Below are 16,692 nucleotides of genomic sequence, written 5' to 3'. Positions count from 1 at the left end.
TCAATTATATTAAAAATGATAATTAGCATTTACTTGAGCATTTATCATATTTAGGGCTAAGCCTTTTTACATATAGAATCTCATTGTACTTTAATCACGACAATATTCTGAGGATTTACTAATAACTGTCTTATGACCATTTTACCGATGAGGAAATGGAGGCTTCCAGGGATCACAAAGTTAGCAAATTGGATTCAAGCTCATATTTGAGTCCAGAGCCCATGATCATAAGAGTCCAAAATGCTGCTATGAACTATGTACTTCCCATAGAAACCTAGAAGATGAATTACTAAAGGAGTTTTCAATTTTACTGAAAACTCATTTTGAGAATGTTTCATGTTGATTTCGGTTTGGTACGGTTGAATATTTTGGATATATGTAATGGAAATGAAGACATTTGGGGCAGCGCGCATCATGTTTCTCATTGTATGCCCTTTTCCAACACGGTGCCTGTTATAGAGTGGGGTCTGATATCTATTTTTTAGAGATTGGAAGTTGGGCATTTTAGCATGGTAGGTTATTTTATACATTTTCTCAGTAGGTACAAATACTTTACACTTGTTATTTCAGTAAGTTCTTACTTAACATTTTAGAGGGTTAGATAAGTATGCTTTCTTTTAAGAAATGTTATAAAAGCAGTGCATCTGAATTATAAAAGTAATTCTAGCACTATAGAAATGTATAAAGTAGGAAATTAAAATTCTCATTCCCCTTGTACTTCTAAAAATTTCCTCTGCATTTAATGTTCTAAGAAATGATGAATATGCAACTATGTGATGATATTGTGAATTACTGATTATATATGTAGAATGGAATGATCATATGTTAATGTTTTTGTTTGTTAAATTTTTTAAATAAATAAATAAATAAATAATTTTCTCTGCATTTAAATATGTGTAATATATTTGCATTTTAGAAAAAATGGAATTATACCATAATACCCCCTTGTAATTTACTTTTCAAGGTGCTATTTTAAAAACTTGCCTTTAATTGAAAGTAGTGTTCATGTAGGAAGAGGAAATGAGGTTGGAGGGAGAGAGGTGGTTGAAATTTATTCACTAAGGTTATAAATTTAAAGCCCTATGGGGAAAAATCATTTTACCTTCTTCTTACTTGCACCTCATGCCTAAGTGATTGTTATTTTTAAAGTAAAAAAAAGTTAACTAATATAAAATGGCAACATTGTTACCTAGCCTACATAAGTAATTTAGAAGACATTTAAGAATTAAATTCAACTAATTCATTTTTGTAGCTCCTTATAAAGAGAAGAATTGTGATTTCAGGTAACTTTTTTTTTAAAAAAACAAGAAACTACTTGTTATATTTTAGTTAATGGAAACGCAAACCAGTGCTGCTTATTTGACATACAGATGCTTTCCATAGGAATTAGTCTTGTGAGTTCCAGGACTAATTCCTATGAATTAGTGTTGTCTGACCTCATCCCCATCCCCATACCTAGTCCCACCACTAAATGCTATATATCAATAACAGTATTTTTAAAACAACAGGGAAAAAAAAGAAGGTAAATTGATTGCTATTCATTTTTCTGGTATGATATTAAATAAAGGCATACTCAAGGCCTTATAATCCATTTTAAATATCTTTTGACTCTGGCTTTCAGAGTTTCAATTTGTTACTAAGGTCATAATACAGCTTTGTAATTTTTTATTTTAATTATGGAAGTTTTCTTAAAAGTTTTCTAATGCTAAAATTCATTCCTTGCATTTAAGATGCTTTATTTTTCTTTAGACCCATATTTCGTGAACTGCTGAAGCCTGGCCTTAAAATTCCAAGAATTGAATGTGATAAGACATAGCTTATTTAAACTGTAGCATAGTCAGAATTTTACCAAGCCAAATTGAATATTTCTCATTGGTAACATTCAAATGTGCTTTTCATTTTGAGTGGTTTATAGCATGCCCTGGAAAGTGTTTTATTATGCCTCATAATAGGCTCAGAAATGTACAAAAGGATCAGGTAATGTCGTGAATGGTGAAACTGAGGCAGAGACAATAATTTGAATATATTAATGGCACCAGCCTAATTTTCCTGATTTTCTTATTCTAGCCCTGGCTGTCTTGTCCTGTGGTCTCCGAACTTTCTTTTTAAAATTATGGCCACCAAGTCTGGCTCTGGCAACGTGGGATCAACAATGTCATCCTGACCAAAATGGGGAAAAGAAGTATAACAAATAAGGTATCAGTGGCTGAGAGAGTTCACATAGAGTCGAGAGGCTACTCTGGAGGTCACTTAACAAGCTTCAGTTAAACATTGCTACCTATCATAACTTGCCAACCCATAACCAAAACCATTCCTGCCAAACCTAAAGAAAACCTGTAAGATTCTACAAAGGCTCTGTGTACCGGGGTAACTTTCCAGGAACCTACAATCTCCAGATGAGTCCCTGGATCTGATAAGTCCTGAAACCTAGAGGGCCCAGCCTCTTCAGAACATCAGCTAATTCCATCCTTCTATCCCACAGTGTTGACTACTTCTTCCAATGTGAAAAAGTAGAATGGGCATAGCCCAAATACCCCCTAAAGAGTGGGAGAAAAATCAAAGGTGATGGTGGAGTTATACAGAGAAGATAGGATTTAACAAATGAGTATGATTGCAGATTCGTTACATTGATTCTTCTTTTACTCTCCGGTGTTTGGGAGCAGCTGGTAGTAAAAACCTAAAAACGTAGAGTTTTAACCCATACCAAACTCTGAAATCTGTCCTACAATTACTTGTGATGTACTTTGAAATTTATTACTTCTTTATATATATGTTATTTTTCACAAAAAAGAAAAAAAAGTTGGTTGTGATGATAAATACATAGCTATATGATGAAAAAATTATATATAAAAATTATGAATGTGTATTTATGTATAATAGTCTGAACTAGTGTCTTAGGCATGTTATAAAAAAGTGCAGGAAAGTTGAAATTTAAAAAGGATGAGATTTAAAAATGTAAGTTGTATTTTCTTCCCCTCCCCTGGCTGCTCGCAGGCACTTGGAGACTGGTGCTCTAAATAGGCGGTTCTGTCCACGAAGGGGTAGCCGTGGGGACGTCTGGAGGACGATTGGTACAAGGTGTGGGGCTTTGAGTTGGAGTGATCTTTTGCAGCTTTTTAATTTAAAAAAAACAGCCTTTCTTTCTGTGAAAGATTGAAAGATTGGAAGTAAAGGCCTTGAGAGAGTTGGGCTTAAAAGAAATATAAGCTTTATTTATTTTCTTCAGAATTGACCAAAAGGAAAAGGCTGGCTGCCCTGACACATTACTCCCGCCCGGATGGCAGCGCCCTTTTCTGTCGTTAGGCAGTTTATACAACGCAGGATAGCTTAGCAGTAGAGCTTGGTAAGCGTCTTCTCTGTGCCTGATATGACGTAACATTGTGGAGTATGCAGCATGCATATTAAGTACAAGTGATTGTATTTGGCTTGTTGCTGCAGCATTTTTGAGGATGTCTTAAAAAGCAGTTATCACTCGATAGAGCTGGATATGTGTAAATTATTGAAATCATCATTTCATGGAGACCAAACTTTATAACTTGAATTATTCTATTTATTTGTTTACTTCTCTCCCTATCTCCTGCCCCCAGCATCTCAGAGCAGAATTCTTTTTCTGAAAGGAAAAGGTGACATTAACTTATCAGGACTTGATTTTAAAAAGCCTGCAAAACCTTTCTGCTGTTTTATTTTCTTTATTTAGTCTTTATGCAAAGCCTATTGTAATCAGTGCTGTAAGAGGGTTTTTAAGCTGATGGTTCCTCCCCAAATCCCTTTGTGCTCAGGGACGATAGATTAGAAATTCCAAATTGACAACTTGGTCTAAAGAAATAATGACCAATGAAATAAAATAGAGGAGTTAAGGTAAAAAGCAAACCAGATACAAATGTAGAATGAAAATATCTTTTAGTAAAATGTTAGCATGCTGTACTTGGAACAGATGCCACATTAATTCAAAAGAGAGTCCAGAAAATGTGGCAACTTTACGATGTCAATGGGGGGAGCTGCAGTAGTTGTGCTCTTATTGTGTCAAGTTCTCAGTGCCTCCAGGTCTAGGCCTCTTCTATACATTTATTTACTGCATGTATTACATGCTCATGTTCAAAGATCAAATCCATGCTTAATATTTTTATCTCTGTAATTAAATACATTATCATCCTATTAGATATTAGGGTAGAAAAGCCCCAAAACTTGTAATGCAATAGTAATGATTCTTGTTTTAAATATGCATTTGAAGATATGCAGAATCTGAGGCATAAATTGACTTTTCTCTGCACCCTTCAGGGCACATTTATGATAATAAGGTAGTCTAAGATTTGAGTCTTTCACAGAGTCCTTGTGCTTTTTGAATGTAGAATTTGGATAAGTTACAAGACTGAGAATTTTACTTTTTTCCCCTCATTTAAATTTGTTATCATTGGACATTTGTTATGATTTTTAAATAGCTTAGATTCATTCATTCCTTTTGTGGTGTGTTTTTATGGTGTTTAGGAGAAAGAAGAAGGGATGATGGAAGGGTACTGTGTACACTTGGATATTTCCGGAGTGACATTCGTCTTATGGAAGGTTGCATTGGGCTATCTGAATGGCCTGTTTCTTGCAGTGCTTGGTTAGTGTGGAGAGAGATGGGCTGGGGGATTGTAACCAGATTTACAGTGTGCCACTTCCTGAGCAGTGCAGTGATCTAATCACCAGGGGCAGATCCTGTGTGCCTGTAAAGAAGTCTGGTATACATGCTTGGTAAAGCATTGCTAGTTTTCTCTTAATTGGTTTAGGCACAAAGGCTTACAATTTGATAATTTCGTTGTGAAAACATTAGAAAAGTTTTGTTTTCATGCAATTCAGGTTAAGGAATGTTTTTAGCAAGCCGTTGAGCACAGAGTGATGGGTGCTGGAACCAGCCTACATGGGCTAAGATGCTAGCTCTGCTCCATCATCATGGCCAAACCACTTAACCCTCTCTGTGCCTTGGTTTCCTCATCTGTAAAGATATGAGTCAGTGATGGTACCCATCTTCTGCAGTTGGTATGAAGAATAAATAAGTTAATATGTAAGCTGCTGAAAGTGTCTTATACGTGGGAGGCACTAAATAAATGGTAGCTAGTATTAGGTATTATTATTAATATTAGTTCTCATCTCCTTTCCTCCTGTCTCAAGGGTTGAGATATAGGTTGCATACTGAGAAGAGAGCCAGAGCTTTGGGGTCTGATGTGACCCTGGAAATCTCAGTGGAACCACTTAAAGTTGAGTGTGTCACCTTGGACTAATTATTTAAGCTCCTTTAGCATAGATACATCACTGATGCTTTGTATACCAAGCACTCTGCTGGTTGTTTGGACTTCATTTTCTTTGTGTATAATGTAGGAATGATAATACCAACTTCCTAGGTAGGGTTGATATGAGGATAAAATGAAGAAATCATAAGACACCTGATAGACAGTAGCTGCTCTTAGCATTATATTATCATCATCATTATTGTTAATTTAATTCCTATTAAAATTTTAAATATGTAAACTTTAATAATAGGTAAACTTTTAAAATTTAAAAAGGTTAATTTGAAACAATTTATTTGGAAAGGAGAGATTTTTCTTTACTGAAAATGTCATGAAGAGAAAAAATTATGGATGGGAAGGTGTATCTAATGAGTTTTTATTTTAGGACACTTTGTATTTATTTGAATCCCTGGTGATAATGAGTTTTTATTTTTTTAAACAAACAAAAAAAAAACCTGATGAAACCAGCACCAAAATATTTATGCAGATTATAGTGGATCACTTAGGGTCAAGTCAGTGTGGACTAGGTATTAACTCACATCACCCAAATACTGATCAGTTGATGAATCCTTTAGATCTACTTCTTAAAGCAAACTGTATGTGTTTAACCCTTGAGAACACATGCTAGTGTATTATAACTAATGCTAACAATTGTAGAACACCAGAGATATGAAAGTGGCATGGACATGCTTTCTAGAAATGATGGGTGCAATTTATTTGCTTTCTGATTGGGGGCACTTTGTCTTTGTGAAATTTCCTTTTATCTGGTACCTGGTCTTTTCTTATGGTAATTGTTATTTTCTTTCTATATTTAATCGTCATATGCTACCTATACTGAGCATAGAAACAGAGTCTGAGAAGAAGTTGGATATGAGAAAAGTCATCGTTTAAGTCTCTGTTTTACAGTGATGTCCTCAGAATTGATTTTTTTTGTTGTTAAAAATTTGGTTTTTAATATATCCATTAGAATCTGCCTACCTATCTCTGTCTGTTTTTCTGACAATTGAGGGAAGGAGAAAGATTTTTAAATGTGAAATGGAATTTTATTCACTTCTCTGATCTTAAACTTTTCTGACCTTTGGTCAGTGTAGTTGTTTTTTGGGACTCAACAGATGTATTTATGATGGATTACCAAAACAGTCTCCTCCCCAACCCCCGCAGCACACACACGTGTATTTATTCACCCATTCTAGTATTGACAGATATTTTCAGTTTTTGTATATTATGAATAAAGCTGTTATGAACATCCCCTTTTTTTTTACTTTTTTTTTTTTTACATGGGCAAACACTGGGAATCAAACCCGGGTCCTCTGGCATGACAGGCAAGCATTCTTACCTGCTGAGCCATCGTGGCCCACCCTTTTACTTTTTTTTTATTGTGAAATATAACATATATACAAAAAAGCAATAAATTTCCAAGTATATTTTAACAAGTAGTTATAGAACAGATTTTAAAGTTTGGAATGGGTTGTAGACCATCAGTTTTTTTTTTTTCCCTAGCTTCTCCAAGACACTGGAGACCAAAAGAAATATCAATATAATGATTCAGCATTCATACTCATTTGTTAAATGCTATCTTTTCTGTTTTCTGTTAATACTCCTCTTTTCTGTGAAAAATAATATATATACAAAAAAAGCAATAAATTTCAAAGCAAATCGCAACAATTAGTTGGAAACAGATTTCAGAGTTTCATATGGGTTGCAATTCCACACTTTTAGCTTTTCACTTCTAGTTGCTCTAAGGTACTAGAGACTAAAATAATTGTGAATATAATAATTCAGCAGTCATATTCATTTGTTAAATCCTGCCTTCTCTGTATAACTCCACCATCACCTTTAATCTTTCTCTCACTTTTTAGGGGTATTTGGGCTTTGCCCATTCAAACTTTTTCATGTTGGAAGGGGCTGTTGATAATATGGTATAGGGGGATGGAACTAGTTGATGTTCTGGAGAAGTTGCCCCTCTGCATTTCAGGACTTGTCTGGTCCAGGGACTCATCTGGAGGTTATAGGTTTCTGGAAAGTTACCCTAGTACATAGAACCTTTGTAGAATCTTACAGTTTTTGTTTAGGTTTGGCAGGAATGGTTTTGGTTATGGTTTGGCAAATTCTATGATAGATAGCAGTGTCTAACTGAAGCTTGTTAAGAGTGACCTCCAGGGTAGCTTCTCAACTCCATGTGAACTGTCTCAGCCACTGATGCCTTATTTGCTGCTTTTCCCAGTTTTGGTCAGGATGGCATTGTTGATCCCATGCCACCAGGGAGACTTTCACCCCTGGATGTCATGTCCCACATAGAGGGGAGGGCAGTGGTTTCACTTACAGAGTTGGGCTTAGAGAGAGGCCACATTTGAGCAACAAAAGAGGTCCTACAGAGGTGACTCTTAGGCATGTCTATGGGGAAGACTAAGCTTCTATACATAAGCTTCTTTACATAAGCTTCACAAGAGCAAGCCTGAAAATCAAGGGCTTGGCCTATTGTTTTGGGTGTCCCTAATGTCCCTAATGTTTGACATAGTATCAGGGGTTTCCCCTGGGGTAAAGTTTAACAATTCCATATTTTTTCTCCCATCCTGCAACGGACTTTGTCAATACTTTTTGATTATCTGCTTAATATACTCTGGGATGTATCCAGGCATTACTTTAAGCTGTATAGGATTAAAGGCTCTCATTCTTATTCTGGGCTCCCTGTGTTTGGGTTATTTAAAATGATCTATCCAGATAGGTTTTAGTTAGATTACGTGCTACAGAAAATCTTCATTTGGTCTCAAAGAGTAGGCAGAGTTCTGTTAGAAAGAAAGCTGTACCTGAAAGAGAAAAAGCACTCCATCCGATTTTGGAGAAGAAAAGAATTTATTCACAATCTTGCAAAAACGGGCATTCAACTGAAAAAATGATGGCTGGTGTTCCAGGCTATAGAATGCCACAGGTTTTTAATACCCTAAGCTTAACATTCAGGGCCCTCCTCTGTTTCTCCACTGATTGGATATTCAAGAGGTTACAGCCTATCCGGATAGTCTAATTCAGATTTCCCACCGAAGGTTCTCGCTTTTGATTATGCTTTACATTTCAGTGACCCTGGCTGAATTTAAACTTGTATTTATCTTTTTAAGGATTGGCGTCAATTCTAGGCTTGCATCAGGGGCCCTCCCCTTTCCCTGCCTGCAAGACCAGTCTGAGCCCTTTTGCAGCCCTTTGTTTAGTGAATTCCATTTCTCTCATCCTGTGCTATCTTGTGTGAAAGCTAAACTTAATTTTATTCTTACAGTTCTAAAATACGTCTTCCTTACCCCTGTATTCTGAATTACCTTAATTCTACCCCAATTGGCTTCGTTCTCCAAATACCGGGTTATACATATAGAAAACAGATTCTTAAAATCCAGAAATAACAATTTCCACTCTGGACTAAATGTGACTGTCATAAGAGCTTACACTCGGGGCCCCAGTTTCTGTAAGTATTTCTCAGTGAGATCATACAATATTTGCTCTTTTGTTTCTGACTTATTTTGCCTCACCAAATGTCCCACTGGTTCATTCACATTGTGCATGCCTCACAACTTGGTTCTGTTTTGTAGCACCAGTACGTTAAATCGTATGTAGACACCATTGTTCACCAGTCTACTTCTCAGTCAGTGTATCCTAAGCCACCTCTGTTCATTGGGCATCATGCACAATGCATAATGTCCAAACTCAGTAGTCTGACACTTCCAATTAAAAATAAAATTTTATATTGATTTAACATATAAACATACATTCTTAACATACCTATAAGCATTTCATACATGGTGTATGGTCTGTAGCTCACATAGCATCACATAATTGTGTATTCATCACCATGATCATTTTTTTGAACATTTGCATCACTCCAGAAAAAGAAAAAAGAAAAAACTCATGCAAACCATACCCCTTACTCCTCCTTTTCATTGACCTCTAGCATTTCCATCTACCTAATTTATTTTAACCTTTGTCCCCATATTATTTTTTTAAATTTTTTTACTCATCTGTCCATGCCCTAGATACTCTGGGATTTATTGGGATATCAGCTAACCTGGACAAACCAACAAAATCTCATGCCCTATTAAAGCTTCCATGTACTTATGGTATTCACCTAAAGTGACCATACAAGTTAAATTAGGAGATACTCTACCCAAAGTATAAATTTTGCACCAAATAAACTCTCCCTTTAGTCTCACACAGAAGTTCAAGTTTTAAAATATGGATTATTTCATCCCTTACCCAGTCTTCTGATACACCTTAGTCCTTTCCGGATCAACTTCATTCAGATCTCTATTCAATGTCTGTTCTCTTTTTCAACTTTTTAAAGAGTTCCTGTATGTGATACTGTTGACTTTCATAGCTTCGGAGCTCTAACTCTGAGTCTCAGGTGTCATATAAATACCTGAAGATTCTGGGACAGACCATTTTATATACAAACAGCTCAGAATCTCAGAATTTAAAATTAACAGTTACACTTCGCTGTAAGAGCTTACAGTCTAGGACCCTTTACAATAAGCCCCAGCCTGATAACCCATGCTCCCAACTTTAGTTCACTGAATTTTTATATTATAGTTAGTCGGTATGATTGAGACATGGTAAGATTTATCTTTTTGTTCCTGATGTTTCATTCAACATGAAACTTTAGAGGGTCATTCATCTAGTTGCATGCCTAATACTCTCAATTTTAGATAATTTCATTGTTCCCAAGAGAAAGATAACCAATAAACACACCCTCACAAATAGAAAATCTAAACCTCCCCTTAATTCTTGTCCCTCCCCCCCCCCTTATGTATCCCTGGTATAGCTGGGATACTGTTGATTTCCTGTTAAATATAGCCCATAGCATGCAATAACAGTTTTCCCTCTACACCCTCAAATTATACCCTTTTTGTACAAAATTCATACCCAATATGAATAGTTCATGCAGTAGTTCATGCAAGAACTTATTTATATTTGTAGTGATAATCAGTGGGACACATGATAACCCATTTCAATCATGTTCACCTTCAATGTGATAATAGTACTCTGAGACCCACTAGTGAACTCCCTTCACTAAAGTTCAACCTCTTTAGCTAACTGTTCACACATCTCAAGCTTCTGTGTGTCTCTAGGTCCCTTATATTCTGTGTTATGAGCCTCTGATTTTACCTGTACTGTGGTCATAAAGGATGGTCATATATATATCTATCCTTTTGTGTCTGGCTTATTTTACTCAGCATTGTGTCCTCAGGGTTCATCCATCTTGTTGTGTGCTTCGGGGTGTCATTTCGTCTTATTGCTGCATAATATACCATCATATGTATATACCACATTTTCTTAATCTGCTTGTCTGTTGATGGGCACTTGGATTGTTTCCATCTTTTGGTGGTTGTGAATAATGCTGCTATGAACATTGGTGTGAAAACCTCTGTTTGTATCACTACTTTCAGCTCTTCTGGGTATATACTGAGTAGTGCTATGGCTGGGTCATAGGGCAACTCCATATTTAGTTTTCTGAGGATCCGCCAGACTGTCATCCATAGCAGCTGTACCATTATACACTCCCACCAGCAGTGTGTAAGTTTCCCAATTTCTCCACGTCCTCTCCAACATTTGTAGTTTCCTGTTTGTTTAATAGCAGCCACTCTTATAGGTGTGAAATGTTACCTCATGTGTAGTCGTGATCTGCATTTCCCTTATAGCTAATGAGAATGAGCATCTCTTCATGTGTTTTTTAGCCATTTATACTTCCTCTTCAGAAAAATGTCTTATCATATCTTTAGCCCATTTTATAATTGGGTTGGTTGTTCTTTCATTGTTGAGTTGTATGATTTCTTAATGTGTTATGAACATTCTTGAACATGACTTTTTGTGTCATATAAACACTTCTTTTTTTTCCCTCTCTTTTTTAAACAAACACTTCCCCCAACTCTCCTGGTTACCTCTAATCTGCTTTTTATCTCTGGACATTTGCTATTTCTAGTCATGTCCTATAAGTGATATCATGCAATTTTTGCTCTTATGTGACTTGCTTCTTTCACTGAGCATACAGTTTTCAGGGTTTTTCCATGTTGCAGCATGTCTCATAATTTCATTCTTATGACCGGATAACTTCCTAGGTATGTGTAAGTACCACATTTTGCTTATCCATTCATTTGTTGATGGATACTTGGATTTGTTCTGGCTTCTGGCTGTTGTGAATAATGCCGCTATGAAAACTGATATGCAAATATCTGTTTGTGACCCTGTTTTTACTCTCTTTGGATATATTCCTGGAAATGGGGTTGCTGGGTTATATGATAATTCTGTATTTAACTTTTTAAGAAACTGCCATAATGCTTTCCACAGTGGCTGCACCTTTTTACATTCTCACTCACAATGCACTAGAGTTCCAGTTTCTCCACATCCTCTTCAATACTTTTTTTTTTTTTTTAATAATAGGCATCCATGTGGGTGTGAAGTGGTATTGATTTGTGGTATTGATTTGTACTTCTCAAGTAACTAATGATATTGAGCTTCTTTTCATATGTTTATTGGCCATTTGTGTATCTTCTCTGGAGAAATGTCTGTTGAAGTCCTTTGTCCAGTTTTAAATTAGGTTGTTTTTTTGTTGTTGCACTGTAGAAATTCTTTATTTATTGTGGATATTAAGCTTTATCTAATAGATGGTTTGAAACTATTTTCTCCCATTCTGTAGGTCGTTTTTTGCATTTTTGATAATTTCTTTCAATGTACAAAAGTTTATATTTTGACAAAATCAAATGTATCTTGTTTTTTTGTTGTTTCTTGTGGGTTTTTTTTTTTAATATATGTTTTTTAAGACAACAAACAATACACTTAGAACCACCAACAATGGACATCCTAGTTAGCTTAACCATACGCATATCCAAGCAAAGCATTCACATAATCGTTGTAAAGCCTGTGTTTGCGCAGTAAGTTTCATAAACCAATTTAAAAGTAAGACAACAAGGAAAAAAATCTACAAATCCAGAAAGCAAAGTTCTTAAATTCTAAGTATTAAGCACTAACTTAGATACCATTTGATCAGCTGTCAAAACTGTGAATGTTTTCATAATATCAGGTAGAAAGTTCTTACAAATATCTGCATTGCTATAGTAATGACCTATGTAACTAAATATTTTCCTGGTTTCAGGAAAAATATCAATATACAAATATTTTTGCAGTTAACATATAGGAATCTTAACCATCTAAAATAGATACCTTAGTTTGCTTAACCATAGGCATATTTTTAAAAATAAGTAATCACCATAAACTGTACAATATGAACAAAGTGTTTCATAAACCAACAATTTAAAATTAAAGCAAGGAAGGAAACAAATCTATACATACAGATATCAGAGGTTCCTTGTGTTTTGAGGTCGTATCTGAGAAGCCATTGCTGGATCCTAGGTCATGAAGATTTGCCCCATGTTATCTTCTACGAGCTTCATGGTTTTAGCTCTTATATTTAGGTCTTTGGGCAAAATATTTTGAATATGGTATATTTTATTAGTAGTGAACATCTGAGCTCATGTAGCATAATAGCTTTCATAAACTTTTTTATTCTTACATGTGCAGCTGCATTCTTTGATGAAGGCCTACTAGGTGGACATATAGATGTATTTTACTATGTTTTATTTTGTCTGTGTTCCTGAAACAGTGTTTCTGCTTTCTGACATTTCAGCAGAAATTTCAACAAGGTTTTTTTTGACAAAGTGCTTTACTTTACTCAACATATATATTTAAAAATTAAGCATTTTTAAAATAGGCTGTATAGTTTTCTTTCAACTTAAAAAATGGTAATGTTACCTTACAGTAGTTATAAAAGTAGTAAAGCTTTGTAGTTTTTACATTAGCCTAGCATTTGCATAGTTTTAGGTTTTCTTTACTTCAGAACATATGCAGGGCCTGTAAAAATTGTTTTTCTTGGTTGAATGGAGTTGTAAAAAGTTTAGAAGTAAATTTCATGTCAATAAATACATGAGATAGACCGTGCTGGGGTTGATTTAAGAAATTATACAGTTTTGAAAAATCAGTTTGTATCTGCCTATTTTTATTTATTTTATTTTATTATTATTTTTGCATGGGCAGGCACTGGGAATCGAACCTGGGTCTCTTGCATGGCAGGCGAGAACTCTGCCTGCTGAGCCACAGTGGACCGCCCTTTACCTGCTTATTTTTAAAAGGTGGTACTGCTTATGACTGGGGTGAACTTCTGTTACACCTGTGCAGGAATCTGTCAGGTTCAGTAGTGCTGTAACTCCTTTAGAGAGGCGCTGTTGATTGCCCCCACTCCCTCCATTGCCTTTCCTCTTCCGTTTTCTCTCCTGCCTCTTTGCTGTCTGTCCTTGGTCTCTTCTCTGCATACACCACCCCCTGTCTGGGTTTCTACTCCCTCAGAGTCACCACTGTCTTATTCTGTTTCCCTTTAATAAAACTTGTAACTATTGGTTGTGTTGTTTGTTTGTTTGTTTGCTGTATGGTGAGAGTCACATTTCATTGTTTTTCCATGTGACTATCTTGCCTAGAAATGAGCTGTGGTTACATGTTGCATTCGATTTAAATTCAATAGCCTCTAAGCTGGGCATTTAATCCATCATTTGATTATAGATCGAGAAAAACATATTTGAGACAAGAGGCTTAACTTTATAGGATTTTAAAAAAACTTCTTATTTGGGAAATTTAGAAACATATACAAAAGTAAAGTCAATGATAAAACAAACTCTATGTACCTATTTACCCAACTTAAACAGTCATCAGCATTTTGCCAGTCTTTATCTACAGTTTGTAAAACATCCTAGGAGAATAATTCTGTGTTTTCAAAACAGGCATACAAATATATGCATTGGTATAACTTAAAAAATGTGTGTGAGAATTTTAACTCTTTTCATACCTTGTAAATTTAATACTGACCCCCACCTTTTAGGACAAATTGTTTTCATTTATTCTTTAAATTGTTGAAGGTATCAACAATTTAAAGTTGTTAATGAAGAACCACATCTGCTGGAAAGGTTTTAGTTTTCTTACCCCTTCTGTATTTTAGAAACTCTAAGACTACTAGTTCTGAATTTACTATTTTTATGAATTGCATTTTATTTTATATACACTTCCTACTTGTAGCTTTGCTATGGGTTACCAGTGACAGTCATTTCTTCATGTGTAGACCAATTTTAAGCCAGCTTCACATTGCAAATCACTGGATCCTTTTCTGTGCTTTTTCCTTGTACATATTCTATTTTTGTTTGGCTCGTGTATATGAATTGAATGATTAAAGAATACATATTATAATTTATAAAATGGTTTGTTGAGGGAATTTTGAGCCACCTGTGATCCTTAGACCTGGTGACAGTGATTGAGAACTTTATTTGCTCCCTTGTACATTCCTGTTTGGAGGTGTAGAAACTTGTGCATGTGCCAACAGTCATGGGCCCTGTTTATTATTGGTCACTACAAGGTGGCAGTACTCTTATTTTTCAGATTTCCTTGCTTTTATTAGTCTAAATTAGACCCATGGGGGTAATTATTCCACTTTAGTACACGGGGAAGCATAGTTGGTTGAAGTTGTGCATCTAAACCCCTGTGCAGTGCATTGAAAATGTATCTTTAATGTTATGATGCTGTTTGGTGTATTAAGTTATTTAGCGGGACATTTAATAAACTCCCTCTACAATAAATTTACATATTTTAAAGATTATATGTAAGAAGACTTTCATATATGTAAGAAGACTTCATCTAGAGCTGCAAAACCTCTCTAAAATAAAACTTATTCTTATAACTGATATTAATTTAAGTGGGTTTCTCTTTACTTTGTTTCCATGGAAATCGCGAATAGCTAACGTTATTTATAAGGTGGTAAACTAGGGTGTCTAATGGGACCCCATGCTGCTCTGATGAAGAGACTTAGGGAAAAAATCGATGCTCATGGGATTTTTTTTTTTAACACGGTTAATGTAAGTCCTGATTTCAGTCTTAGGTAACAACATATTTTAGTTTTGTTTTGGTTTTAAAGGCTAGCATTAATATCAAAAGCAAATGACTTCTTTTTGAGGTCAGTATTGCTTTAATTTATAGGTTTTAGGACCACTTAGCATGATTGAGGCTTCATGCCTCAGACAACTGTTTCTTTGTGGTTTTTGTTTCAAAAGTTAAATCTCCAGCATATTGTAGCTGTTTCAATTTCCCATTGACATTTTAGAGTACAGATAAAATGATAAATGTTCATTAACGATAGCAAAGATGATAATCTATGTAGATTTTTAAAAATGTGAATATTATGAAACAATTTTTAGTGTTCAGGCCTTAAGTGAGTGTTCTTTATTATTTATGTAGTGTACCTAAACCTGTGTAGTCAGAGAAAGATTTTGATTTTTTTTTGGGTGTGAAAATGAGAATCTTTATTTCTCCTCTTAATCTTAAACATATCTTAATCTTAAAACATATACAAAAGTAGAGTCAGTGATAAAACAAACTCTATGTACCTATTTACCTAACTTAAACAGTTATCAGCATTTTGTCAATTCTTTATCTACAGTGTGTAAAACATCCTAGGAGGATAATTCTGTGTTTTCAAAACAGGCATACAAATATATGCATTGGTATAACTTAAAAAATGTGTTAGAATGTTAACTCTTTTCCTTTTTAACATATTGATGGTTACCAAATCCTTTAAATTGAAATAAATGTTAATTCTTTTAGTCTATGAAATATGAATTTCGGATAAACTTGTCTTCTTTTTTACTTTTAAAAGACCTATTCTTGGTTTTGTTAGGCCTACAGCAAAGCCTGACATTTCTTAAGGAATATCAATCCCTTTGTGTTTGTGTCTCGGTGTGTATGTGTGTGCATCTCCCTATAGCCTGAAAGGTGCCTATTGCTCATTTTCCAGCCTGGTGAATACAGCAGTGCCATATTGAGAAGTGAGGCAGGATGGAACACAATAAAGTGCTATAATTTTAATTTAGTTAGTTTTGGTTGTCCTTGGCAGCTTGCGATTGTTATCCGTTTGTCTGGAAGTACTTTGTGATTATTCTTGGCTATAAATGCAGCAGTTTTCCTCTGTTCAAAAGCAAGGATTGTAGTGTACTTAGGGCTCCATCAGGGAAGGAGTTTTTGTTTTGTTGTGTTTCTTTGGACTATCCTCTGACTGCATTTGGGTTTGTTGTACTTTGTTTTTTTTTTTAATTGTTCATTGTAACACTGCTGAATTTATTTTTTTGATGTATTTTATCTATAGCAATTCATGAGTTTCTTCTATGCATATTCTGTGCTGCTATTTTATAAAATAGCCTTAATGTGTTAATTGTTCTTTTACTTTAGCTTTTTCTTGTATATTTTTTCAACTAGTGTTTACCAGTGACCTTCCTTAGTGACTTTTATTTGAATTATCTTTGTTCTTTAGAGACATAGGAATTTGGGTCTATTATCCCATTTCTGAGAGAACAACTCCCAG

The 16,692-nt window shown here is 35.0% G+C and overlaps 1 protein-coding gene across 16 annotated transcripts in view; it reads left to right on the top strand.

Moving 5' to 3' along the window:
• Positions 1-16,692, top strand: part of PHF21A (PHD finger protein 21A) — a 289,223-nt gene that overhangs the window by 10,366 nt on the left and 262,165 nt on the right. For 2 of the 16 annotated variants that reach the window (XM_077114532.1, XM_077114527.1), the window contains exon 2: positions 2,068-2,196. The exons of the other annotated variants lie outside the window; for them this stretch is intronic. The gene's annotated coding sequence lies outside the window, so the exon portion shown is untranslated. The remainder of the gene's footprint in view (positions 1-2,067; positions 2,197-16,692) is intronic. 16 annotated transcript variants of the gene reach the window in all.

Source organism: Tamandua tetradactyla, chromosome 8 (assembly GCF_023851605.1).
Source record: "Tamandua tetradactyla isolate mTamTet1 chromosome 8, mTamTet1.pri, whole genome shotgun sequence".
Lineage (NCBI taxonomy): Eukaryota > Metazoa > Chordata > Mammalia > Pilosa > Myrmecophagidae > Tamandua > Tamandua tetradactyla.
This window is presented reverse-complemented; position numbering and strand designations above follow the sequence as displayed.